Below are 26669 nucleotides of genomic sequence, written 5' to 3'. Positions count from 1 at the left end.
CCATCCTACACTCCAGGGCTATAAGCATGTATGGGAAGGACTTGGGCAAACTTGCCTGATCAGCACTGAGAAGGTGTCACAGGACAGCATGACAGCATATGTGGAGGTTGCCTCAGGCCAAGAAAGCCAAGCCAACTTTGTTCCCAGCTGCCTGTGCTGCAGGTAGGTATGTAGCTGGGGAAAGGCAAACTCAAACTATCTCTCTGACTGTTATCAGCACTCCCACAAAGCCAGTGGGAGCCTAAACATGGGCTTGTGTGCAAACTCTTTGTATGCAAGGTGAATTTGGACTCCAACATTCCTTTACGTTGCGCCTGTGCTTAGACTATAACAAAAATTTAATCTCTTCACCTCAGAGCTCTACATAAAGATGATAACAATCCTTTATTTCTCCCACCCTTTGCCTGTAATTATCTATTTAGCATTCAAAACTTTTGTCTCTTCCCACGTTTTCCAGAGCCTAGCACAATTTGAAACTGATCACAGGCAGGATCTCTGGACACTACTCTAATGCAAATGGTGCTAATGATAAGAGCAATGCCCCAAGGGTGTTGCAAAGCTATCCTAATATCCAAACCTGATTGTAATTTTATTTAGATTTTATATTACTGACTAAGAGCATTTATCTTCTTGCCATGTGCGGACATGTAGTTAGTGCACATTGCTTATGGGTTTCCAAGATAATGTAATGCAAACAAATCATATATCGTCTGAGAATGAGTCAGGCCCACATTTCAAGTTGATTTGATTTACCGTCACCTGTGTTGCAACCACTATTAGTCTGTTGAAATAATGAAAAAAACAGAATAAGGGCTTTTAAGGCCAGTGTGGGAAAGTACCTGTTATATAAGCATCTTTGAAATGCAGAAAGGATAAAGAAATGGTTAGAAGTCTTAGAGCACTGGAAATTAAAAAAGTGATGCCACCTCAGAAAAAGGACTATACTTGCAGTGATGTATGCCAGGGTGGATTCATTTGATAAATCTCATCTGATTTTAGTCTTGTGTGTACTCAGGACTGACTCAGATGTGTGGAAACAAGTGGAATCCCTTATACTCAGCTCATACCTCATACGAGGTTCATATTGGTCTTTCCTGATGCACAATACAGGACTATAGTAAAACCTCCCAGTCCCTGTCTGTATCAGTGTTTCTTAACAGTTATCACTGAGGGCTAAATCAAGCAGAATGATCCAAATCCTTGTGACTAGCAGAACAACCAGCCCTCTCATCTCTCTGGGACAGTCAGGCTTTGATCCAGGCTGTAATATTAAGGAAGTTTGATAACTTTCTATACAAAAGCATTTTATGAGCTCAGATTAAGAAAGAGAGGTAGCTTGCCAGGATGGAAAATAAATATCTATTTTCCTAAATGACTGGTTTGGCAAAATTCTACCTTCACACCCCTCCACACACACATACCCCCAAACACTCAGCTGTGCTACCACACCCTCCGTGTATCTGTTTTGTGTTTTGCTGACTGGACCTGGAACTGAAAGCTGTGTCTACTGGTACTCTGTTTTGCTGGGTGTTTTTGCTGTGGACACACTCTGAACTGCTGGAATACCTGCTGCTCTTGAGCACAGATAACAAGGTAATGTAAGAAAAGATTTCAAAGGAGACACACAGACATGTTGTCTCATACCTTTTCTGCTCCTCATTATTTAAAGTCTGAGAGAGAGATGTGGGGGGAAAAAAGAGCTCCTCACAGGTCCCATGGGGCTGCAAAGACATCAGCTTGTGAATATTTCACAAGTGTATCTTTGTCCTGTAACATTGCTGTACAGTTACCTGCAGTTCAAAGGTAAGGACAACAAGGAATGCTGTATATTTCATTATTGTGCCAAGCACGGGAACTTAGAATTTGCATTTGTAAAATCCAGTGTTTTTTTTCTGTTGCGTGGTTAACATTTCAGTGACAATGAGATCCATTTTAAACCTAAATATAAAATCAATTTATGCTCTCAGTATGCTGCATCTTCTCCACATCTGGTGAGTCTCTAACCTGTCACCTATGTGAAAAGCTGAAGACTTTGTTTTAAACTGCATCTAAGTGGCAAGTGGTAAGGTACCTTGTTCTCACTCTATTTTACACTCCCAGTTTCAGCATATCTGAATTGATTGTGCTCATCATAATGTTAGCTATTGAAAACCATCTCAAATATGCAGCTCTGTTGCAAACTGTGCTACAGTTGTATATTTAATTTTTTTTTTAATGGGATGGTCCGAGACACTGTTCAAAATGTTTGCTGTGGTGGCTGTGATTGAGTAATCTCCAAATTTTTGGGAAGTCTTGCTTATTTCTGTTGTCAGGAGTATATTTTCCATCTCAGTTCCCTTCTCTTTTTCTTCTGGCTCCTGGTATATCCCAGAAGGATTTGCCTTCCTCTGTTCAGCTGACTCTGATTTCATCAACTAGTTCTGATAGTGAAAAATTCACAGAATTGGGTCTTTGTATATTTGCCCTTATGAAAGAGAAATGAAAACAGGAGGAAACATATACAGGAAAAGTGCAATAATGAGCAAAATGCAAAATACAAATTGCTTTTAACCATCTTGACTTGCAAACAAAGTAAAACAGTATCAGCATGCATTGGAGTGCTTTGTAAGATACCAGTCGTTAAAGAGCCTTGTGTTTTCAGTTAGGTGATTCTGTAATAACAACTGTTGGTACTGGCAGCATTGTATCATTGTTCTTAGCAAGAAAAAGCAATTTGGCCTATTGTTTCCAGAAACAGTTTTCTCTTATAAAAACAATAGAGTTGTTTAATCTAAATATAAACACATATGATGTCAATAATTTTATATACATTGCAGACTGTTATATGGTCTCTAACAACTGTCAGTACTCAGAGATAACTTCTACATGGCTTGTTTTGCTAATTTATTACAAGAGTAAAAGGTGCTACGGCTGCTGTTGGCTCTCTGTGGTCTCTGCAGAAAAGTATGGCTTTTGAGAGGCACAAACTTGTCTCCATAGGTGTGAATGCATGATTGCTTTCTTGCAGTCTCACTGCCTGCAGCTGAGTAATTTCAGGGAGCGCATAATGAAGGCACTAAGGCTTGGAATAAACTATGTATCAAAAAAAGAGACTCCTTCTCATCTGGGCTCTGACAGTGATGTCCTCATTGGTCTGAGTCAAGTTGTTTTATTTTTCCTGTCTTGATTTACTATCTGTGGAACAATGATAGTAATTTCTGATTCTGTTGCAAGTAAGACTGATAACAAATTAGGGGCCCTCAACTCAGGAAGAACATTGAGGTGCTGGAGTCAGTTCAGAGAAGGGCAACAAAGCTGGTGATGGGTCTGGAGGGTAAGTCCTATGAGGAGCAGCTGAGGGAGCTGGAGTTGTTTAGCCTGGAGAAAAGAATGCTCAGGCGTGACCACATCGATCTCTACAACTACCTGAAAGGAGGTTGTAGCCAGGTGGGTTTGACCTCTTCTCCCAGGTAACCAGTGACAGGATGAGAGGACATAGTCTCAAGCTGTTCCAGGGGAGGTTCAGGTTAAACATTAGGAAGAATTTCTTCACAGAAGGGGTGATTAAACATTGGAATGGACTGCCCAGAGAGGTGGTGGTGTCATTGTCCCTGGAGGTGTTTAAGAGAAGACTGGCCATGACACTTAGTGCCATGGTCTAGTTGACATTGGAGTGTTTGGTCAAAGGTTGGACTCAGTGATCTCTGAGGTCTTTTCCAACCTAACTGATTCTGTGATTCTGTAATGTGAAAGCTGTAGATTTCTCCAAGTTAGTTTTCAAATGGAGGTCAGTTTGCACCAGATCATCAGATTGTTTGTATAGTTATATCCTACCTTATTTTATAATGATTACTCATGCACAAGGACCTCAGATTTTCTTCTCATAAAGCAGCAGGATAGTAAATGCCCTGAGACCCTTTTATCATGCACACAATATCAATCAAACATGACTGAGTTGGAGGGAATCTTCCTCCTTGGCATCCCCACACTTCACTCCCACCTGCTCTGCACCATGCTGCATGGTCACCACAGGCCACACAGACGCTCTCTATGTCTTGGAAAGTGAGGTAGAAAATGCTTTAACAGACTGAGTGAAGTAAGCTCTGGGAAAGGTGTGTAGCCCGTGTAGAGGAAATCATGCTCTTCTGCACACAGCAGATTTATTCATTTGATTGCCTGAGAGGGAGCAAGAATTCATAAGTATCTACAGAAGGGAGTTGTACAAGGCATAATGCCCTGGAACGGAAAAGAAAAGTCATATTAGGGTTAAAGCACTGATACTTGTACGAGCACTGTGACACCCAGCTCCTGGGCCTATGGAGTTAATGTTATCATCTCAAAGTCATTTAAAATCTGATCAAACCAGAATGAAATTAAGCATTGTTCCATATTTTGTCCTTCTGAGGTGCTGAAGCATCTTGTTTCTGAGTGTGGCTGCACTTGCAGTTGCAGCTGTGCAGGTCACAGCTTGCTGACCATTTCAGTAGGGGCAACACATCTGACCCCTTAGCAGGTTGACTCTGTCTGATAAAGAAATGTCAAAAGGCTCATTTCTGATGTCACCTCTGTGTTTTAGGAAGACAGTGAAGTCCCTGAGATGAAAGGGGGTTTGATCACACCTGCACTGATCCAGCACTGCAATTTTGTATGGTAGCTGAAGTCATGTCATTAATGTGACCACAGGAGATGAGCCGTGTGCTGATGATGACCTAAGTGTTCTCTTTGCATCAAACTGCTTTTGTACAAATTCATTGGACGCCATTAATCATCATAAAGGAATATAATGGGATCCTGAACACTGATACTTATAGAGGTGAGTGAGTGCTCATGTCCTTAGGGCTTCAAGAATAAGAGCACATTGTTCTAGTAAAATTGACAGCATGGAGTATGAAATTACTCCAAAGTATGCTCATAAGCCTCAGTCACACAGTTTGATACGCTCCTCCTCCTTCCCACAGCCAAATTTTCCTCAGGTCTCTTTCATGCATGTTTTAAGAGCAAATCATAAAATGTGGTGCATATATCAAAAATACCAAAACTTCAACTCAGTTGCTGTAATATGAAGAGTGTTGGATTGTCCTTGTGGTTTCTTCTTGGATTACTAAGGCTAAAATTAGTGATTAAAGAAGAATTCCCATACTAAAACAGGCTTACTGCATCCCGGATTAAATTGTGAGACTGTGCTGAAGGTGTGAGAGAAATTCTTTACAAATTCTTTAAGATATCCCATTTACATACCACATATCAGCAAAGCATGGTAGGAGTTAACATGACATTAATTTAACAAAAGAGATAGGAGTTGACTGTTTAATAGTTTCTGTTTAATGCTAGGCCACACAGACAAATGCTTCTGTGAATTATCTAGAGAGCTGTTAGGGAAGGAAAGATATTAATTGGTCTAATGCAAAGTGGGAGGGACATGTAAGAAAGGGAAAGTGAAAGAGGAGCACAGAAAACCACAGTTGTAACTATCTGGTTGATCTGAGCATTATTTTAGATGTCTCATAATTGCAAAATCTTACTTTATAGGTTGAAACATGTTTGGGAGGGCTATTGATTTTTCTGGAAAAGGAGCATTAGTCTTTTATTATAAATTCCTAATTTGTCTTGCTCTCAGTTTATCGGTTTCTGCAGGTTTCTTGGGGGTCTGGAGTTTTGTTTTTTGTTTATTTGTTTGTTTGTTTTTTCTCTCACTTTTCTTTTAAGGTATTTCTTTTCTTTTTATTTCTTACTTTTTTTTTTTTTTTTGAATCCATGAAGGGATTTTGAAACCTCCTGTAGTGGGTTGACCCTGGCCACATGCCAGGTACCCACTAAAGCCACTCTCTCACTCTCCCTCTGCAACTGGACAGAGGAGAGAAAAAAAACAGCTAAGGATTCATGAGTTGAGATAACAGCTGGGAGAGATCACTTACTGATTACCTTTGTGGGCAAAACAGACTCAAAGTGGGGATATTACTTAAATTTATTACTAACAGGTTAAGAACCAAAGAGTGAGAAACAAACCACTCTTAAAAACACCTTCCCCCCACCCCTCCTTCCTTCCATTTTCTCCCTCCTCCCCCCAGTGGTGCAGGGGGACAGGGAATGTGGGTTGTTGTTTCTGCTGCTGCTCAGAGAGAGGAGTCCTTCCCCTGCTCCCCTGGGGTCCCTCCCATGGGAGACAGTCCTTGAAGGACCTCTCCGGTGCGAGTCCATCCCTCGGGCAGCAGTTCTTCCCAGACTGCTGTCCCGTGGGTCACTCCTCCATGGGGTTCAGTCCTTCATAAATGAGCTGTACTGATGTGGGTCCCCCACAGGGGCCACAAGTCCTACCTGGGAAAAACCTGCTCCAGGGTGGGCTTCCCTCTCCACGGGCCGCAGGTCTCCAGCAGGGTCTTGCTCCATCGTGGGCCTCCCATGGGGTCACAGCCTCCTTCATGAATCCACGTGCTCCAGCATGGGCTCCTCCATGGGCTGAAGGTGGGTCTCTGCACCCCGATGGTCCTGCATGGGCTGCAGGGGCACAGCTGCTCCCCCATGGTCTGTACCACGGGCCGCAGGGGCCACAGCTCCAGCACCTGGAGCGCCTTCTGCCCCTCCTTCTGCACTGACCTTGGTGTCTGCTTTGTTGTTCCCATGTTCTCACTCTGCTCTTCCCTGGCCGGAATTCTTCTGCACAACAACCTTCTGTTCTCAAATATGTTGTCACAGAGTTACTCCTGCTTGGCCTTGGCCAGCAGCAAGAAGCCTGTCCTGGAGCCGGCTGGCATTGGCTCCACGGGACAGGGGAAGCTTCCAGCAGCTTCTAACAGAAGCCACCCCTGTACCCCCTCCCAGTACCAAAACCCAGCCACAGAAACCCACTATACCTCCTGTTCAAAAGTATCTTGATGTTAACTAGCTTTTATTTGTACCACTGAAAAAAAAGGTATTTATCTGCAGTCAATCCTTTATTTAAGAATCTGAGTCTCTATCTTCCAAATTATATTTGACCAAGTCCTAATCACTGCAGAGAGGTAACTCCATGCTTAAAAAAGAGTCAGCTCCATGCTTAAATAAGATAAATGTATCTCTACCTTATGGCTGAAAGGATTTGACACAATGTCAGTGGTCATACAGTTTATCTCCCATCTTTGGAGAACTGTTTCCAAATAAAGAAATAAATCAATAGATAAATAAAATTCTAATGTTTTCTTCAAACTAATTTTAAATACAATAGAAACACTAAGGAACTTCCCATTGCTGGCAGCATATTTGTCCCCACCAACATAAATGTTTCCTCTTTGATTCTTAACAACTTTTCTAGTGAGGAGAAAAAGTCTTTACCTTCATTGGAAACACTACTTTTCATCTTACAAATATGATTAATTTTCCATGGCTGCTTAAAACAGGCAGAGGCCTTTGAGTAAATATGGCCAAAAGTGTTAATGCTAGTGTTAGCAGTTTTAGTTACCGCTCTGTGTGTTGTGCTGTGTTCTATTTGGGGATCACTGTGAACAGTGGCTAGAAATACATGATAGCAGAAAACTGAAAGAAGTTCAAATGTTGAATTGTGTCAGAATAAAGATGTTGAGTGAGCTGGTTTAATAAAATGCCTTGCAAATAGTACCAGACTACCACTGTTTATGATTGTAGGATTACAGTGTACAGGCTGTTCCTGGTTTCTGCTACTCTTTTCATTTCCATTCTTAATCTAGAGGGACTAGGGTAAGGATGGGGGGAGAAACAATCTCTCTAACAATACCATAAACAAATCACACAGAATAATGATGTAGTCTCTTCTCAGATTCATCACCCTTCTTCCTTTGATTCTGATAGTCCTATTAGTAATGTTGCCATTGCTGTGTGATTTATTTAGGGGCTTTGAATTTGCAATTGAGCTGTGCAGCATGTGGCTTGCTATGATCTATACTAAGGGATATGGTTCAGTACCTCTGAATAGTGTAACCCTATGGAATCTGGAGGCAATGTGTTGTAACTTACATATCTTCTTCTGGAGAATTATATTACAATTTGATTTGATTTTTACCTGATGTTTCACCTATTAAAATGAGACATTTGTAAAGGGGGGAATTGCAGCTGCTGGCTTCTCAGAAAAGATCAACTGTTTCTGTAATTAATAAGGAAGATAACAATTTAAAATAATGAAACACCCATAATATGTTTCAAGAAAGCAGCTTGTTGCTATAATTAGAACTGGAATCAAATTGTTATGATGACAAACACCATTTATTGAACTCCATGAATAGAGCAGCTTCAGCAAGCAAATAACACAAGTGGGAAAATATCAGAAGCAAGTACATGACATGGAAAAATTAGGCTGACAAGAAAATGTTACAGTTGAATGAAGTTGAGCTTCTTGAGGTTCCCCCTCTCAAAAAATAGAGTGTACAGAGCAGCAGGCTGGTGAGCTGAGGCAGGCTGGTGTTTATGGTAGAGGACATAACTGCAATGGAGTCCTGATGCGATCACAGATTTCAGATGGGACACGGGGACAATCGGCTTCTCTAGAGGTTGTATTGTGTCCTTTACATTGTGGTACTGGTACACAAAGTTAAAATTCATCTCCCATTTCTCTGTGTAATTTGTTATTGTTTCAGTCTGTCCCAGAGAGATAAAACTACTGGCCTGCCCTCCCTGCTGGTATGTCTTCCACCATTTGCTCGTGTGCATTTGCAAGCATTGGCTTTTTACCATGTGGAAGCCTCATGTGTGAATCTGTGTCTTGGCCCAAATTTGGCCTTTTTCTTCTGGTGTATTTGAGATGTTGATTGATGAGTTCTCAAATCTTTATTTTGATGATAAAGTCTGCAAATGTTGTCTACAGAACCTCGGGTTTTCAGTCTGATTTGTTTTTTCCTGGGCTTTACTTTCTGTTCTGCATCATGTTGTAGGAGACGCAGGAGAGAGAAGTGTGACTTCTCTGCTGTTCCAATCTGCAAAATCTATGTTTATTCTGGCAATCAATCTGCATTTCACTGGACAAGAAATATTTGAGCATGGAGGTGGAATAAAGTTTGGACCTGTGAGCCTGATGGTACTGTGTCAGTAGGTAAGGAATTACTGGACTAAAAGAAGTGCTCAACAGCTTCTTAAGGAGCAAAATAACATGAAAAAGACAGAAAATGAACCAAACAAAAATATGTTGATACTGCTTTGGTTTCTGCTAATAAAGAACAAAACCCTTGCATGAGGATGATAATGGACATTTACATTTTATTCTGGAGCATACCAGACCATGTTACAACTGGGAGACTGGGCAACTTCTATCTCCTTTTGTGCCATGGAAGGCCTAGATGCTAGACAGTGCGAGCAGACTAGAGAGACCTTGGTGCCTTAGCCTTCTTCTCCTCCTCCTCCTCCTTCAAATAAACCTACTCTAGTAGGGCAGATTTAACCCTCAGCATTTAACCCTCAGATTTAACCCTCAGATTTAATCCCTGGAGAGCCAGGGAAAATATGCTGCATTCACCAGTAGTGGTTTGGTTTATATAATACTGAAGGCTTGGCTGAAAGGAATTGCTTCATTACAAATTTGGAGCAGCAGAAGGATTTTGTTTATTAATTCCTTCATGTGTTTTAAAAATAGTTTTAAGCATCACGTCTACTTTAGGATAGAACATTGCAACCAATACAGAGAGTTCATTATTGGTAAGCCTTTGCTTGTATTAACAAGAACATACGTGCACTAGTGATACAGAAGAGATATGCTTGATTTGGTTATAGCAGGTTACTCCTGTAACGTATTTGCTTTTTTTAACATTTTCCAGATACAGGTTAAGATCTTCAAAAGATAAAAAGTTTAGAACATATAATGAAATTGTTGCACGTTTTTACACTTTTGCTGTTAGTTTCAGTTTTTCCTTGGGCACTTTGGCAGCTGATATACTACGGCCCTGTTCAAAATAAAACAGCTTCGTTCCTAAAACTCCATCCTGCTGGGTGACACAGTCACTGAATCTGAAAGAGATAAGTGAAGACTGAAAACCCATAATCACTGAGAAAGAGCAAGGTGCTTAAACCAGAGGGCAGAGCAAACATATTGCAATACTTACAGAAAAAAATTCCTAAACAGGTGTAAAGGTCATCTTTGAAAGAGCTTTCCAGCTTTCTAGAGTGCAGGATAATAATTGAACATACAATAACCTTATCAGATTTCCCTTGTTTTTCATACTAAACTGTTTTTGATGTAAATTGGAAACTGTAGCCCAATTTCTCCTACTGCTTCCAAGATATTTACTCATTAAATAGCCCTTGTCATCATGGTATCTGAATGCCTCTTACACACTAATGCATTGCATCCAGTGAGAGTAAGGGAATATTAGCCCCATTTCTACAAATGGGAAAAAAGGTAAGGTGATACTCTTGTCTATTCTTTGAGTGTATCTCAAAGGAATAACAAAAACTTCTGAATTAGACTTCACACCTTGACAGGAACTCAGAAGGGAACGCTGTCACAACCATTGCTTTAAGGGACAAATAGCTCTCATTGTGCATAGGGTAGAAATTACTTTCCTGAGTTTATACTGAAAATCTGTGACTGAAGACAGAATTGAACCAAGGTCCCTTGAGTACTGTATTCAGTGAGGTTGCCTTTTATAATTTCTATGTAACAGTTATTTAGTTAATAACAAGATTTTCTTTTTTCTTTCCCCCTGTTGTTTTTATTTTTGAATGCATTTCATGCTCCAGGTTCACCATAGCTCAAGAAAGTCTAACATGTATTTATAAAGCCAGGCAATATATAATGATCCTGGAGACAATATTGTTGTCCATGATGTATGAAGCAGAAAAAAGAGAGTTTGATTTTCATAAGCTCTAATGACCCTCCTGGGCAGCTGGAAATGTACATTGTTTGAGATAATCAGACAAACTGATTCCATTATAAAAAGATGTATTGTTTCTATTTTATGTTTTCACAAGCATTTTGTCTAATTATTGCTGACATTTCTAACCATATTGTGAAGTTTTTCAGGGGGAAAAGAAGGAGTTTATCTCCATTAAAACTGGAAACAAACTGATGCTAACTGTTTTTATAAGCTGAATACACTAAAGTAAAAGCAAATGCATTAGAGCAATTAGGAGGAATTAAAGCAAAGTCTGTCTTTCCTACATTTTCCTTGTGAAAAAAAAAAAAAAGAAAAAGATGTACCAAAGATTACCATCCGACAGCATGAGTCTGTTGTTCTTAAAAAGCACTGTGAATGTTTTTCATTAAGTTATCTAGCCCAGGAAATCTGCTGCTGTTTAACCCTTTCACATTCCCGGTGCTGAAATGTTTAAATGCTGAAATACAAATGAGGACAGATGATTCACCACCGCTTAGGATTCAATTATTATTCCTGTTCCTAGTTATTTTCAGAGATAGATATAGATTATATATAGATATAGATGACATAGATATGGACTACTTCTTGGCCTAAAATACCATACAGAGTTTATTGGCAGTGAAATACTGTGCTTTGTTTATAGTCGATATGATTTGATGCCAGCAGTATGATATTTTCCAACTTGGATAAAATGATCCTTTTCTGAAAAAAAAAAAGATGATTCAATTCAATACTTATTGGCTAATTGGCATATTATTGGTTAATCCCATAGAGTCGTCAAATATGTTGAGAGTTTGCTTGCAATGGTATTATGGCAGGGAAGAGCACTCTTGCTCATTTTTATTATTTGGAGATGAATTTCCATGCCCCAGTCCTTCTATTGCCCTAGTCTCCAATGGTGTGTGAGAAAACTGTGTTGCTATCACTTGCTCAAAAAGGGAACTTCTGGTACTGTGGCTTCAAAAATAAACAAATAATTAAATAATCACAGACTGACCTCCTCTGAAACTGTCAAAAAGACATATCAAATTACGTCCTCAAATATTTCTGACTATTTATGCAATCTGGTCCCCGATCCTCCATTGAGATTAGATCTTATGAAAACATGATTTCCAAATACTGATTTTTCCTAGTATTCTACAATTTTTCTAGGAGCAAATTTGCTAACACTAGTTAATATAAATGCAATGCGCTGCCTGTTTAAAAGTCAGTACCACCATTCTGACTGGAGTAAATCTGCTGAAATATCTATTGGAACTAATCCCTGTTCTTGATGTTGGCTGTACCACTGCCCATCTCCTTCAAAAAAGCCTCTAGGTTTATTTATCCAAAATATTTTGTATCTCCTGCAGTCAAACACAGTGACAGAAAAAGGGTATAATATGTGTGTCTTGAGTGCTTTCCTGTGTACTCCTAAATCATATGAAATTTCTGTATATCTGCATTACACAGGACACAGACTGAGAGCTAATACAGCTGAAAAGATGCTAGAATCTGATTAAAATTCAAAATCCAGTTGTTTTTGTTTGGTAGGGGTTTTTTGTTTGTTTGTTTGTTTGTTTTTTGTTGTTGATGATGGTGTTTTTCCTTTTGTGTTTTTGGTTGGTTGGTTGGATTGTTTTTTCTTGTCTCCAACCCCCCGCCCTCCCTAGTTAAAAAGCTGACTGTTATTTATTTTTCTAACAGGAAAAAAGGAAAAAAAGTAGGATAATTTTCATTTGGCTTGCTAATCTTGGCATTAACCCAAGTTATTTCAGAGACTTTTAACAACTGTATTTACAGGTCTTGTACAGTCTGTCAGGTTCCTCTATGGGGTGGCTGTAGAGGACAATTCCTTTAGAAGTCTTGATAGATAAATTTTCCAAGATATAACGGTGGATTGGAGCACTTCAAGATGAAATTTTTTCATTAGAAAAACAAGAGACTATCATTAGAGACTATCTAAAATATTTCATACTATCATTTTTGAATAAAAATTGTAGAAAGAATAGACCAGAAAATGTTCAAAATTTTGAATTATTGTCTTGATTTGTGACCAAATTAAATGTAAACTCACTGCCTTAACATTTGGGATGAATATTTAATTTTTTTTATCATCCAAATAGTGAAACACTGAAAATGAGGCTTGATTATTGGGAGTGTTACTGATTTTTTTTTCCCTGTATGCTTCCAGAATTATATTAACACCCCCCCACCCCCCAAGAAAAAACAGAGTTGGGAAAGAAAAGTAGTAGAATGTAAAATTACAAAAGTAGAAGGCTAATATTTTGTTCCATGTTTTTGTTTTCTGCCTCAGGAAATGTACTGTGTATGAAGCATAATTTACAAAAAAATAAAAAAAAGATTGTTTCTTTGAAGACAGCAGACAACACACAATTTTTGTAAATATAATATTTATAGGACCTTGCAATTAATTTACAAAAATTTTACATCAAAAATGTATGCTGATGATTTTACTCTTTAGGGACAACAATTGTCTCCTCAGTCATGTTTTCATACACTAAAGGCAATTATTGTTGCTTCTAGCTGTAATAAAAAAATAAGCGAAACAGATAGAAGTGTCTTGGTAGAAATTGAGCTGAAACTCCCACTGTGGAAATAATCAGAAAATTAAAAGCTCTGCAATCTTGCAAATAACATTGCAACTTAATATTATTGGAACATAACATTATTATCTCTTTTTATAGGGAAAACAAACATAAATATATTTTCAAACAACACTGATGTTATGGTTTCACTATTTTGTCTAACAGAGAAGGAAAAAAATGGGAAAAAGCAATAACTGCTTCCAGTTGCATATCAAAAAAACAGCTGGGAATTTGTGAAAAAATATCAATGGTGGCAGGATTATATTTCTTCTACTGTTAGATCCTTATCTAACTCAGTATACACGCACCTAAGACACATGGCTCATCTTGCCATCTGATGGGCTCTAAACTAAATTTTATTAATGTTTGGGTCACTTACACTCCTATTAGATACTGTTAGTTTCACAGTCTGAGCAGTACAGTTGAAAATACAAAACAAGGAAAGCACCAAGTAATTTATGTATCCAACTTTGTTTTAGTGTTCATCATCTTGTTCCAACCCTCCTGCCATGGGTAGTGACATGTTCCACTAGACCAGGTTGCTCAAAGCACCATCCAGACAGGCCTTGAACACTTCCAGGAATAGAGCATCCACAGCTTCTCTGGGAAGGATGTGCTAGCGCCTCCCCACTCTCACAGTGAAAAATTTCTCTCTTATATCTAACCTAAATCTAGTCTCTGAGTTCAAAGCCATTTCCCCTTGTCCTATCACTACATGTCCTTGTAAAGTCCCTCACTAGCTAATGATAATCTTGTATGACTAATGAGCATTTGTCTATGCTTTTCTCTCAAGTAGAGAAATTTACATCAACAAAACTTCTCTTCCTTAAAGATGGATCTACTTTTGGGTCTCTTTCTGCATTCATGCACACTAAAATACCTCATCAACCACAATGGGCAGCCTCCTGATCTCCCGGGTGTGTGAAAGAGAAAAGTCATAGAGCATCTCCAGATCTGCAGTGCTGCCGTATTTAGTAATTGCTCAAAATACTGGGAGGAAGTTACAACATCTTTATTGTGGTTCCACACAAGAATTTGAGATTTGAGCCCAAAAGAAGTACACAGGCTGTGGCCTTTGCTGCTACAGTTAGTTTACGAGTTAATGTAGAATGAAGTCACATTCTACAAATTAGTGATAAATGTAATTTGTTTAACCTATATCCCTATGTGGAGAATGGTTTTAACAGAAGTCATAAATCTCTTTCCTTTCAAAAATACACAAACTTTAGAATCAGAATTGTATGAACAAATCTGGAAGGTGACAGGAACCAAACTGAAGTTCCATCTGACCATCAAATGAAAGCCATTTTGCTGCAGTATTTCATGTATAGTGCAGTAAAAGCACCTCCAGATCTACACTGAGTTTTTCAAAGGAAGATCGAAAGGTGTGGATGTTCCTACATGTGTAAAGTATCATTTGAGGTCTCTCTGATTCATAGAAACATGTCATATTTTTGTTTTTACCCTCTTTGTAACCCAAACACACAGCTTCATATATATAAACTGCCACATGAAGACATACACACGTAAATACAACCACACAATTTATTTTAGTTTTAGGGGTTATTTTGAAGGATTCTACTAAAATCAAATCAGGACAGTACCTATGCAGGTGAGATCTCAGAGGTCCCTTCCAACCCGGCTGATTCTGAGATTGTGAATGAAAGGATAAGCCAGGTGGGTATGATACTAAGCTGCATCACTTAAAGCACTATTCCAAAATATTTAGATTGTGTGCTGGGGTAATGGCAGTAAGATCATCTTAAGGAGTTACCTTCTTCAGAGGGAAGTTACAAACTTCAAACGCAGTACCTGACTGAACACATGCTTTCATTTTGCAGTCCCTGATGGGTAGGTGTGCTTTACTGCTGGGAGGGAAAAGTGTGCACTTGTGCTTATCTTATCTCAGTTTACAGAGATGTAACTTCTAGCACAAGGGTGGTAATTGCTATCTTTATTATTGGTGGTTGTAGGGATATTTTCTATGAATTAGAATTTTATAGAAATCACTCTTGTGTTCACTGCCTTTAGTCCCTAGAGGAACATCTTCATTTCATGAAACATTTGGGGGGGGTGGAAATCAAGGAAAATTGTCTGGTTTTATTGGCTCTAAGAATGAAAACACAGAATTTCTAAGGATTTCTAATACTTGAGGAGGTATTTTACATGAGGAAAGTTTAAACAAAATTCAGCAGTGTAAATCTATACTTACCACTTCTGAAGTGAAAGGATCTGGATTTGAGAGAAATGTAAGAATGCAGGTGAAAGAAAATATGCAGGTGGGGTGCTTCTGAGACACCAAAGATAAAATGAGAAAAAAAGAAAATCAAGTGCAAGAAATGAATGACAGAAATTTAATCCTGACACCTTTATATGGACATCAATATTTTTTAAAAGATGTCCAAAGCTCCTCCTAGAACACAGCCAGTTTGGGAAAGGAAAGGACTGCCTTCTATTCCACGTTTAATTTCCCAGTAACTGGCAATACCTACAGGCATCACTATCTAAAATCTGACAGCATCTAGCATCTAAATATGATAGATAAGAGCCTGGCAGACAGGCAGGGGACTCCCTCCCTCTGTTTATTCATGTGAAATTGGGAGGAGAGAAAAACCTCTACAGGATTTCTTTCAGCTCCACCCCTGTCAAAAGCTGAAACTAATGAGCTGGAAATAGGAAATGTGCAAAATAACTGACACTTCCCTATCTGAACTGCATTCCTTAAGAGTTGTTTTTTTATTACTAGATAAATGCTTTGACATGTGTATTTATGTGAAGTCTGAATGTGATTTAGATACCAACTACCTGCTGAGCTAAGAATATTTGCTTCATACTTAAACCAATATGTTTATTTAAGAGATCTTTAAGTTTTAAAATGCCCTCGGCTTCCAGCTCCGCAAATGGGTAACCTTTGTATGTGGAATGCATTGTGCACTCCATTTGTTATTAATATAAAGTAATATTTTCCCTTTGCTCTGCTCGATTCTTTTCTTTAGGAGTCCTTTTGCTGTAGCAGACTCGTGTGAAAATGTGCATATACATGTTTGGAAGAGGATGGAAAATGCTGATTCTCAGAGCTTCTGCTTAGAGATGATGTCCACCAATCCTACTTAAATAGCAAACAAAGGGTTTTTGTTGCTCTTGCAGTGAAGTATTTTGAGAGGTAGGGCAAATCTTTTGTTCTGTGTTTTTGTGCATAGCACAATAAGGTTAGAAGTTGTGGATATCGCTTTGATTTAAAGAATAAATGGCAATGTCAGTGTGCAGACAAAACAATCTAATTCATGATTTTTATTTGAAAATGCCTTATAACTGAGCTCTGTACTTACATGGGTGAATTCCTCAGCCCTCTACTCCTTGATTATGCACGTTTAAGGCAGGTATGGCTTTGCTCAACTGAAACTCTTCCCCAAAACAGTGGAAAATTTGTGTAAAATTATACAGCCTTGGCTCCAAATGCAAAAACTCTTTTTTTTTTATTTGAAAAATAAAGTACTATTTTCAGGTCTTCTGATCAGGAAATATTTGGAAAGCAGCCAGCAGTTGGAAGGCATGGTCGTGATTCAAAATTTCCAGCCAAAATCAGGACACCTTTTTCAAGAAAATTCATCTTGTAAATAAAACCATCAGTATAATGCAGAGTAATCCCTTCTAGAATGAAGCCCTCTGAATGCAAATGCATACGACAGGATATTTGGGTTCCTGTCAGCAACACCACTGACACATGTGCTCAAAGTCTTTCACTTAATGTATAGAAGAGGCCAGCAATCTGCAATGCAAAGTTTCGAAGGCAATTACTCTTTCTGTTTAATTTAAGCCCACGTTCAATTAAGTGGAGCTGAATTGCTCACATCCTTTCAGCCAATTAGTCACAGGCTTAAGTTTTTGTTTTGTTTATTCTTCTTCCCCTGTTCTACACCCCCCTCCATCCCCCCCAAGAAATAATCAGTCCTTGGGCTTCCTAATGAATATAAGCCAAACTGTTAAAACAAGTTTCTGAGTGTTAAGGTTTCAGACAGCAAGTTCTAAGCACCAGATCCACGACAAAACAGGTGCACCCTTTGGAAAACACATGGCATTTGGGTTTGGGGTGCATTCTTGTGGGGGAACCACACCACAACCTTGGGGTGACAGAAAGTAGTGTGGCAGAGAGCAGGAGCTTTGTGCTGAGGACACAACGGCTTTCACAGCTGAGCTGAATCAGATTGAAAAGGAACTGTCAAGTGCTGTGCGTGCCATAATTAACCTTTTTCAGGTTTCCTTCCCATCTTTTAAGCAAGCTTTCTCATAGGTTATTATGCCCTAAAGCCCATAATGATATAAAGCTGTGATGATGGAGCACTGACCTCTCCACTCTGCTTGGATCTGACCCATAATATTTTGAGTAGTGGCGATCTGAACATTTGCTAATATTTTCTTACCTTTGTGAGAAGTAAAAACCCAAAAACTCTCTTGTCTTATCTGTTACATATTTCCACAACAGTGAATGTTAAATGATATTTATTAGGGTAGGGATGGGCTTTCAGAGCTCATTTTTAATATAATGGCTAGTATCATAATTCCTTGAAACTGTTCCCCTGTGGTGAAATAATGAAAAGTAACTGAAAAAAGCTGCAAATGCAACTTCTGAGTGAAGAATTATTTTAAAGCATTCCTCTCCTTGTGATAGCTTCAAATATTTGTATAATAGCATTTGTTGCTCTGTCTAGAGATATAAATTATAAACTTAGCTATAGCAGTATCCCTGAATAAGACCTCTTAGGCTTTATGTACTGAGTCCACAGAAACAGCATGATATTGAGCAGGACATTAGTAAGAAATACTCATTGTAAAACACATATTTGACCAGTATATGAATCCATAATCTTATTAAAAATATTAATTGCAAAGATGTCATATAGAGGAATTAAAAAGTAGGATGGGAGGGGAGTCAATTTTAGGGTTTTTTCTTCTTAAATTTTAGAAAGAAAAAAATATAAACAACCTGGATGACATGGCAAGGTCCTTAAGCACATACAACATTGTAAGCCACTAATTTCGGTGACACAAAACACACACTTGGAGTAAGCTGAACTGCCTCACTGAATTGCACCTAGAAAGCTTAAGAAATTTAAAAACTCAGGGTCTGCACAAAGAGAACACTGTAAAAAAGAATTGAAAATGAACAGAAATGCTAATCTGTCCATTTGGGTTTTACTCTTGTTTATAATGTAATAGTTGATAATACTTGATTAAAAAATCAGGATTTGTCATTATAGTCTTGAAATTCATACAAACTTTTTGTCAAAGCCATTGCTGCTGTTCTATAATAAACCCTATTTATTTAGTAAAATTTCCATTCTCTTAAGCCTTTTTTTTATGCCAGTTCAGAAAAACACTGCTGTAATCACCTCACTTCACTTCTAGAATTCCTTCCCTGGCTCCTTTCACCACTACATCAAATAAAACTACTAGTTCTTTTCCTGAGCTCGAGTGCCCACTGAACTCCACATATGTGAGTAATCACACACACAGGGCCATTCACATCCACATGGTTTTGCGCGTCTGGGGTGTCAGCTATTCATTAGCTCCTGACCTCACTTCATGGCTCACCCTGAACTATTCCCCAGCCTTCCTTTTGGTTCCTTGAGTGCAGGCTGTCCACCCAGAATTAGCTGCGAAAAGAAGCACTGTTATAAAATTCTTTCTTTGAATCCACTCCTAACACGATCCCTGTATGAAACAGCCAGTTAATAATGTCTAAATAAATGGCCAGGAGGAATTTGGGGATGAAGTCTTAGGTCCACTTAATTTACCAGGGCATCCACATCACTGTTACAAAGATTTTCTTCTTGAACTTATTGTCTTATGCATGTGTACTTTAATTCCCCCACCCTCCTCCAGCACCCAGTATTACCGCTTTTCTTTTTAATTGTCTTTACCCTCCTTGTTATATCTAGAGACATTCAGCATGGCTGAAACTGACTGTATTAGGTCCTTTCATGTCTTCCCCTTTCCCTGATGGAATTAATCATAAATAGCTATTTCAGAGAATATTTTCTCTAAGAAATGCACATGTCTAAGGATAACTTTGTGGCTTTTGATAAAGGGACATTGCTGTGAGCTGTAAAGGCTTCATGAAATCAGGAGGGCTGACAGCAAAGTCCTTTGTTTTATTGCAAATATCTAAGACCACATAACTGATATATGGCTGGCTTCACATATGGCTTGTCTTTCTTGCCAAGTCTACTGGAAGACAAGAAGACTGATCCAAGAGTTATTTTTTGCATGTGCTTGGAAGTCCTGATTGCAGATTCCTCCTACAGTGGGGGGACACTATTTCAGTATCAGTTTTATCGCACTATGCTAAGATTTTACATCATTAACCCTATATGCTGTGCCTGGCTTTAAAACAGTAATAATAATAATAGAGGAAAAAAAGAGCCAAGTCTAACAGTTAAAAGTACTTACTCTCTTTTTAATGTTACAGGCAAAGCTTCCATTCACTAAAAGGGGACTGAGATTCCACTACTGTCCCTGAAGGACAGTTAAAAATGACAACTTAGTTTGATAATGCTCTCTTAAAACTGCATGTGTTACAATCTTCTGTGCTGCACCTTCCCCCTTGACCTCGTGAGCGCACCTTCTGGCTCAGCCCAGTAGTGAAACTCCAGGCAGTGAGGAAGATCTGATGGACATTAATTCCCAACGACAGCTCACGTTCTGAGTGTGGGAGGGCTACTCCCATTGTTCTAAGAAGAGCTTTTCTGTATTATCTGTGGTGCAATAGCTATTTGCTGCTTCTCCACGTCTTTATTGCACAATGATAATTTGGGAAACAAAGCAGTTCTGTCATGTTTTTTTCTTCTGATTTTTGTCAGTTTCGTTTTTATTTTTGTTTTACTGCACCTGCATTGCTGAGTGAGTTTTGCTAATGTAATCTTAGTAGCAATTGCTTTGAGGTTGTCAGGCCAAAGTGTGAGGTGTGAGAAAGAAAAAGAAAGCTCTGTGAGCCAACAAACAACACAGAAATGTAAAAAAAAAAAAGAATTCAGATAATAATAACTTATTTCTTACAGTCAGACTCCAAAGCAGAGCTTGATGCATTTGCATCCTTTCATCTTACTTCTATATGAATGTGAGACAGGCCGAGAAAGACTTGATTAGATTTCTCAAACGTTTTTCCTTGGGCTAGTGGAAATTTCACTGGTGTGATCTCCTTAGCAAGGCTTTTGAGCAATGCAAACATCCTACTTATGTCCAGTGTTGCTAAAATGCTGAACACCCTTCTTACGGCCCACCTGTTGCAATTGCTGTCCAGACAAATGCACACAATATCATTTTTTGTCTCCTTTCACTGATGAAAGATTTCTCTTACATCATAGACGATTGCTTCTAGTTCCCAGAAGTCGTTCGGTGACTGTGGTCCTGAAGAAAAGGACACATACACATTGCAAATCAGACCAACTCACAGGGTTCCTTTCCTATTGGTTTTGTATGAACACAGGATAACAGAGCTCCCAGAAATGCATGACTATTACAAACAGTGCTTGTTTGCCCATCTAAGGAGAGACAGCATCAAAACCTTTTTATGACCACGTGTTTGAAGTCACACATAATACACGTTTTTGCTTTTATAAACAGCACTGTGTTTTTTTAGTACACAGCCTTGTGCAGTTTTATAAACAGCACAAGGCTCCTGCAGTACAATCCAGAGACTTCATTCCTACGACTGGTGCAAAAGGCCACAATATCAGTTGCAGAGATGGAAGCAGGAGTCCTGAGACCAAAATGCCTTTCATCATATTTAAGCACGGAATTATAGGGATTTATTTTATTCTTTTTAATGGAGGAAATTACAAGAGGCAAGAGACTCAGAAGAAGAAATGGAGAGAGAGTGAAGCTGACACTAACCACTAGTACATGCAAACAGGAGCAGCAGGAAACACAGAAGACACTTAACGTCAACTGCTGTGGAAGAAGAAAACTACAGCCACTCTTGAAGAGGAGGATGTACAGTTACACTTGGCAACTGCTGTGAGAATTGCTAATATGTGTAGCTGGCTGAGACAAGAACGAACCATCTTGTTGGCACCTTTTCTGTCAGGGAAGGCAATAGAAGCCAATCTAAGATGGATTACGGATACTCAAAATACAAAAACCAGCAATGATCACAAAAGAGCCCTCAACAAGCTTTTTTAAAAAAATACACAGAAACAATAATTCAGAGACAAATGAACTGAAATTTCTCATGGGTGTATCAGTGGAAGAAGACTAAAGGACAGAGATTCTTGACTGACCAGCCCAGCAGACAGTAAAGCCAGCAAAGTGGTCTGTCAGACAGGATACCTGGATCTCTGCCTTAACCTACTCATCTTGGAGAAGGAGTTAATAACTTCCTTGCCAGCATGTAATTGAAAACAGCTCTACCCAGAAGACGTTCTGCATATTGGCTGTTTAAGAAAGACAGAACACCTTCCTGAGACTACCTTGTACATGATTTATTAATTATTATTATTTCTACAGAATCATATTCAAGATTTTTAGCAAAAGTGGGAATGGGACTCATAGTCAAATAAGACGTTTGGGATACAGGGGAAAAGGCTATGTACTAAAAAAACCCAAACAATCTTTTACTACCTCACCAGAAGAGTTTGGTGCAAAGAGCTTACATTAAATAAGACAGTTGGTTAGTACTAATTATGTTCTTAAAGGAATTCTGGCTTGATCATATATTCCACTCATTCCCCCTTCTCAAATGTCAGTTATGACTGTATTTTTGGAGGATGATGTTTATTTCATTTGATTAGACTTGGAATTAGTAAATTGATATTGCATCATTGTTGGGTTTTCCTCCCTTTTTAATTTGAATGCCTTATAAAGTATTACATGTTATAGTTCATTAGGTTCTCATTGATTGGACACTTATTAGCTTCCCAAGCCTGTTTCATTGTTCTGCTGCTGTGCTTTCACCATTTGGTATTCGGCGCTCTGCATAATGAATAAATTACAGTTGAGAGAACGGACATCACCATATGGGGGTAATTTGTACTTTGACAGAAGGACAGGGCTCCTGGACTGGTCCTAAAGGGAAACTCTGCAATCTTCGAAAATCCCTCTAATTTTTCCAATTATTTACTTTCAAAAGGCCTTTTCCATCCCCAGTGTATGCAGATAGGAGCTTTGAATAGCAGCAAGCTGGGGATCAGGCATAAAAGTTTTAATTTTAATTGCAGAGCTCCTTAGATGCAGATGAGAGTATATACTCTGATTAACACCTTCATGGCTAAGGGTACTTGTAGGCCCTATGGCCTCTTGGAATACTATGATTATGTGGCCTATTTTCAACCTTGGGTAGTTCGTATTCTTTGCATACTGTCAGAGAGTTTGGGAAATAAATTTTGGAAAGCTAAATTTAACATTGTTACTGACATGTAGCTGCTATCTGGTCACAGAGTCACACATTTTTCCACTTGGGAAAAGAATAATGTAATCTTTAAAATCATTGATTTATGTTGTTCTTTATATAGAGAAAATATGTACGCCATTTCACATAATTACATCGTGAAGTTCTTTCTATACATAAAAATCCCTGCCTTCAAAATGTAGACAGAAAACTATGGTCAAGCTTGAAATTCATAGCCAAGCCCTAGGAAAGGTCACACACAGTGAGTCTAAGCAGGCATCTTGCTTTCTTTTGCCCTTCACCCACTTTTCCAGGGCCCTTGAAGCTGCCTATTCAGTCCTGATTAGACCTGTTCGAGTTCTAAACCAATGTATTTAGAAAGGGGATTTAGCAATATTTTAAATGAAGTCTTTCTCATAATAATTTCTACACTTCTTCAAAATATTTTTTCTTACTCAAAGTGTCTTCATTTTGTGTAGTTCTGACACTGTCTTCCTAGTTAACATACTGAGGATAAAAATAAATAGTGAGCTAAAATATCTGAGCTACTACATATTGAGCAAGTTTTCACACCAGCTACTCCATGACATCAGAGATATATATTTGAGCAGAAAGTCTCTTTTACCTTTAGGATGATCTCATCTTTTCATCTAATGTACTTGGCATGCTAAAGATAGCCTTCTGCTTTTCTTTACATTTTTCTTCCAGCTTGGAAGTGGGTCCCAAGTTCCTTCTCACTTGGTGGTATCCCAGACGGTCTCACATGCAGTCACCCTTACCTCCTGTGATGACAAACCAGGCTCTTTCCTGAACACAAAACTGGTAAAATTTGAACTCCAGACTTTGCTTTAGGTTTGCATCTTAGCTAATTTTGACTGTGGAGTCTCAACACAGAAGGAGAAAATGTCTCTGAAAAGTGAAGTCACCCATTCAACCTTTAAGTTCCTTGGAACTTGTTCAGATTCAAGGGAATATACTTGTGCAACAGTTTTATTTCTTTTTCCCCTTACCACTACACAGACCACCAGCAACAAGAAATTGGCAAAATCTGTGAGAGCAATTGCTTTAGCTCTTCATACAAGCAAGAAGAAATTCTCAGAAATTAAGAATTGAAGTGTTTAATTGCCATCTTTTAAACATGGGATAATCCAGATTGACCCCAAGTGTTAATACCACTGGAGCATGATCAGAGAGAGCAAAGCAAGCAACCCATATTCATATCCATAAGCTTTGGGTGTAATCCACTGCATAGTAAAACAGAATCTATTCAAGACTGACATAAATGACAGCAGGGGAGAAAAGGAATACATACTTCCAGCCAGACTGGCCACTCTCCAGGCATTTAGTAGCTGATGTTCTGTGGCTAATACCTTATTTACTACCCTTTGGTTATTGGCAAACATTGATGATTACTCGTATTTCATGGTTCTCACTGAATTTTGTTCCCAGGTAAACAATAAGCTTTAAAAAGCACAGTAAAATAGGACAAAAGAAACAAAGGACAATATGGGAGGCATGGAGTCCTGTAGGAGTGTTCTGGATCCAAATTCTTTGTCAGCCATTCTTCCAGAGACCCCCTTTTTGCTGGCTAATGCAATTAAGAGCCAGTTCTATAGTCTAACAACCTCACTAAATGCTATGAGTATTGAAGTTACAGTCTGTAATGGAGCAGCAAATATATACTGGAGACTGTTGACAGACCCTGAGAAGTTTTTCATCAGTCTTCTGGTCAGTAAGAAAGAGTAGGTGACCAGCAACCAGAGGAACACAACTGCAGTAACCTTGGAAATTACTGAGAATTTTACCCAGATTCAGAGCTGCAGATTTAATTTTTTAATCTAACTTAAAGAAACTATAAATGCTCCCTTTCTACTTTTAAATACCAAAAATAAGACTGATTGCAAATATTTGACTTTTTTTTAATCTAGAGCCATTTTAGTTAAAAATTGAGGAAAAGTGAAGAATTCTATATTCTCTATAAAATATCATTTAAGGAAAAAAAGTGTAGCTATATGGATACCTTGTTTGTAACTTTTTAGAGATCTGTTTCTCATAATGCGAATTGATCCTTTACATTTTTTATCTGTCTCTGTGGAATTCAAAGCTTTCCTAAGCCTTATTTACTGGGGGCAAGAGAAATGTAAGCCCTGCAGCTATTGACTTTTGCACTCATAGGGCTAAGTTTTAATCCAAAGTGCAAGTCTTGTGCAGTGTGTTGAGGTGATAAAATGTGAAGATGCAGTATTGTCTTGTTTCTGAGTACCTGATAGTAGGTACCAGTATGAAGTTACCGAAGGAATAAGGAGGGGCAATGTGATTTATACAAGAGAAGATCAGAGGGTGTGAATTGCAAAGGCGTTCTGAATAAATTAAAAGATGAAGTATAAGAACTGAATTTGGGAGACAGGTCGCCCACATTGAACAGGTCTCCCCCATACAGCCTTATATCATACTTTAAGACTCCTATGTGCTGTCTTCATTAATATAGCCTTTACTGGAAGAGTAGAAATTTAAAATTAAATTAATATCCCTGCTCCCTAATATTCAGAAACAATAATAATGAAAACTAAACCTTGTGTCAGATTCTTTCAGTTGCTCGCTGCTGGAGCAGTTCTTACTAACTCCAAGTATTGGTTAGAAAGACAATGATACATTTTAAAAAAAAGTCTGTCAACAAAGGAAATATCTAATTGCTTGGGAATAGTCTCAATATCTCTTTTGATTCTTGAGCTCTTTCATCTTAATATTCTGCTTTATTTATGTGGTCTTGCAGGTATTGATCATTTATCAGTCACTGTTACCTCAGTTACTAAGAACATTACAAACAAGAACAACATAAGACAGTACTTACTTAAAATGACCATACTCCCACTACACAACTGTCTTTAGACTGTATTTTAAATTTAAACCAAATAATAAAGTGATACTAAGCTTTCTTTTTCTCTCTAAAAATGCTGATATCACCTTGAATTTTGTGACAGTTTTGGGCACCACAATGTGAGAAAGATATTAAGCTATTAGAGAGCATCCAGAGGAGGGCAATGAAGATGGTGAAGGGCCTTGAGGGGAAACAGTGTGAGGCGAGGCTGAGGACACTTGGTCTGTTCAGCCTGGAGGAGACTGAGGGGAGACCCCATTGCAGTCTACAACTTCGTCGTGAGGGAAAGCAGTGGGGCAGGCACAGATCTCTTCACTCTCATGACTAGTGACAGGACTCAATGAAATAGCATGAGACTGAGTCAGGGGAGATTTAGATATCAGGAAAAACTTTTTCATCCAGAGGGTGGTCAAACACTGGAACAGACTCCCCAGGGAAGTGGTCACAGCACCAAACCTGACAGAGTTCAAAAAGCATTTGGACAATGCTCTCAGGCACATGTTGTAATTCTTGAGGATATCCTGTGCAGAGTCAGGAGTTGGACTTTGATGATCCTACTGTTTCCCTTCCAATTCAGGATATTCTGTGATTCTATGAAGGGTTTCTATAGAACAGAACTGAATCTTTTTTTACAGAGTGGAAACTCTAAAGCTATTGTGACAGGACTCTCTTCCAGATATGCTTTACTCTACAGAAGAGCAGCGTCTGCTGGTACAACACTCTTTGTCCCATCCATGCTTTAAGATCATCTTAATTTGTGTCTGAACAGGCGGAATAGAATACATTACCTTTGCAACTAGTGTCATTTAATATTAGAGGCTGGTTAAAATTCAAAACCGCAATCCCCCCAAATGTGGAAATGTTAAGTTTGGGAGACTTGTTTCAATCTAGTGTTTACAGGTTTGGACAAGTGGCATGATTTCACCCAACTTAAACTTCATGTTATGTCTTTAATAAGAATATAAAATCTCAATTATCATGCTCTGTGTTATGATAACATGTTGTGCATTAGGCTGTATAGACAGTTG

General features: G+C 38.6%; 1 long non-coding RNA gene across 1 annotated transcript in view; it reads left to right on the top strand.

The window, feature by feature from the left end:
- The first annotated feature begins 4562 nt into the window (after positions 1–4562).
- The window catches only part of LOC135416228 (uncharacterized), a 63698-nt gene continuing 41591 nt past the window's right edge, over positions 4563–26669 (top strand). Inside the window, exons 1-2 of the long non-coding RNA XR_010431492.1 lie at positions 4563–4792; positions 16375–16541. This is a non-coding gene — a long non-coding RNA (uncharacterized LOC135416228). The remainder of the gene's footprint in view (positions 4793–16374; positions 16542–26669) is intronic.

Source organism: Pseudopipra pipra, chromosome 6 (genome assembly GCF_036250125.1).
Source record: "Pseudopipra pipra isolate bDixPip1 chromosome 6, bDixPip1.hap1, whole genome shotgun sequence".
In the NCBI taxonomy this organism is placed as follows: Eukaryota; Metazoa; Chordata; class Aves; order Passeriformes; family Pipridae; genus Pseudopipra; species Pseudopipra pipra.
The sequence above is the reverse complement of the archived record's forward strand: the minus strand, read 5'-3'. Positions and strand labels throughout refer to the sequence as shown.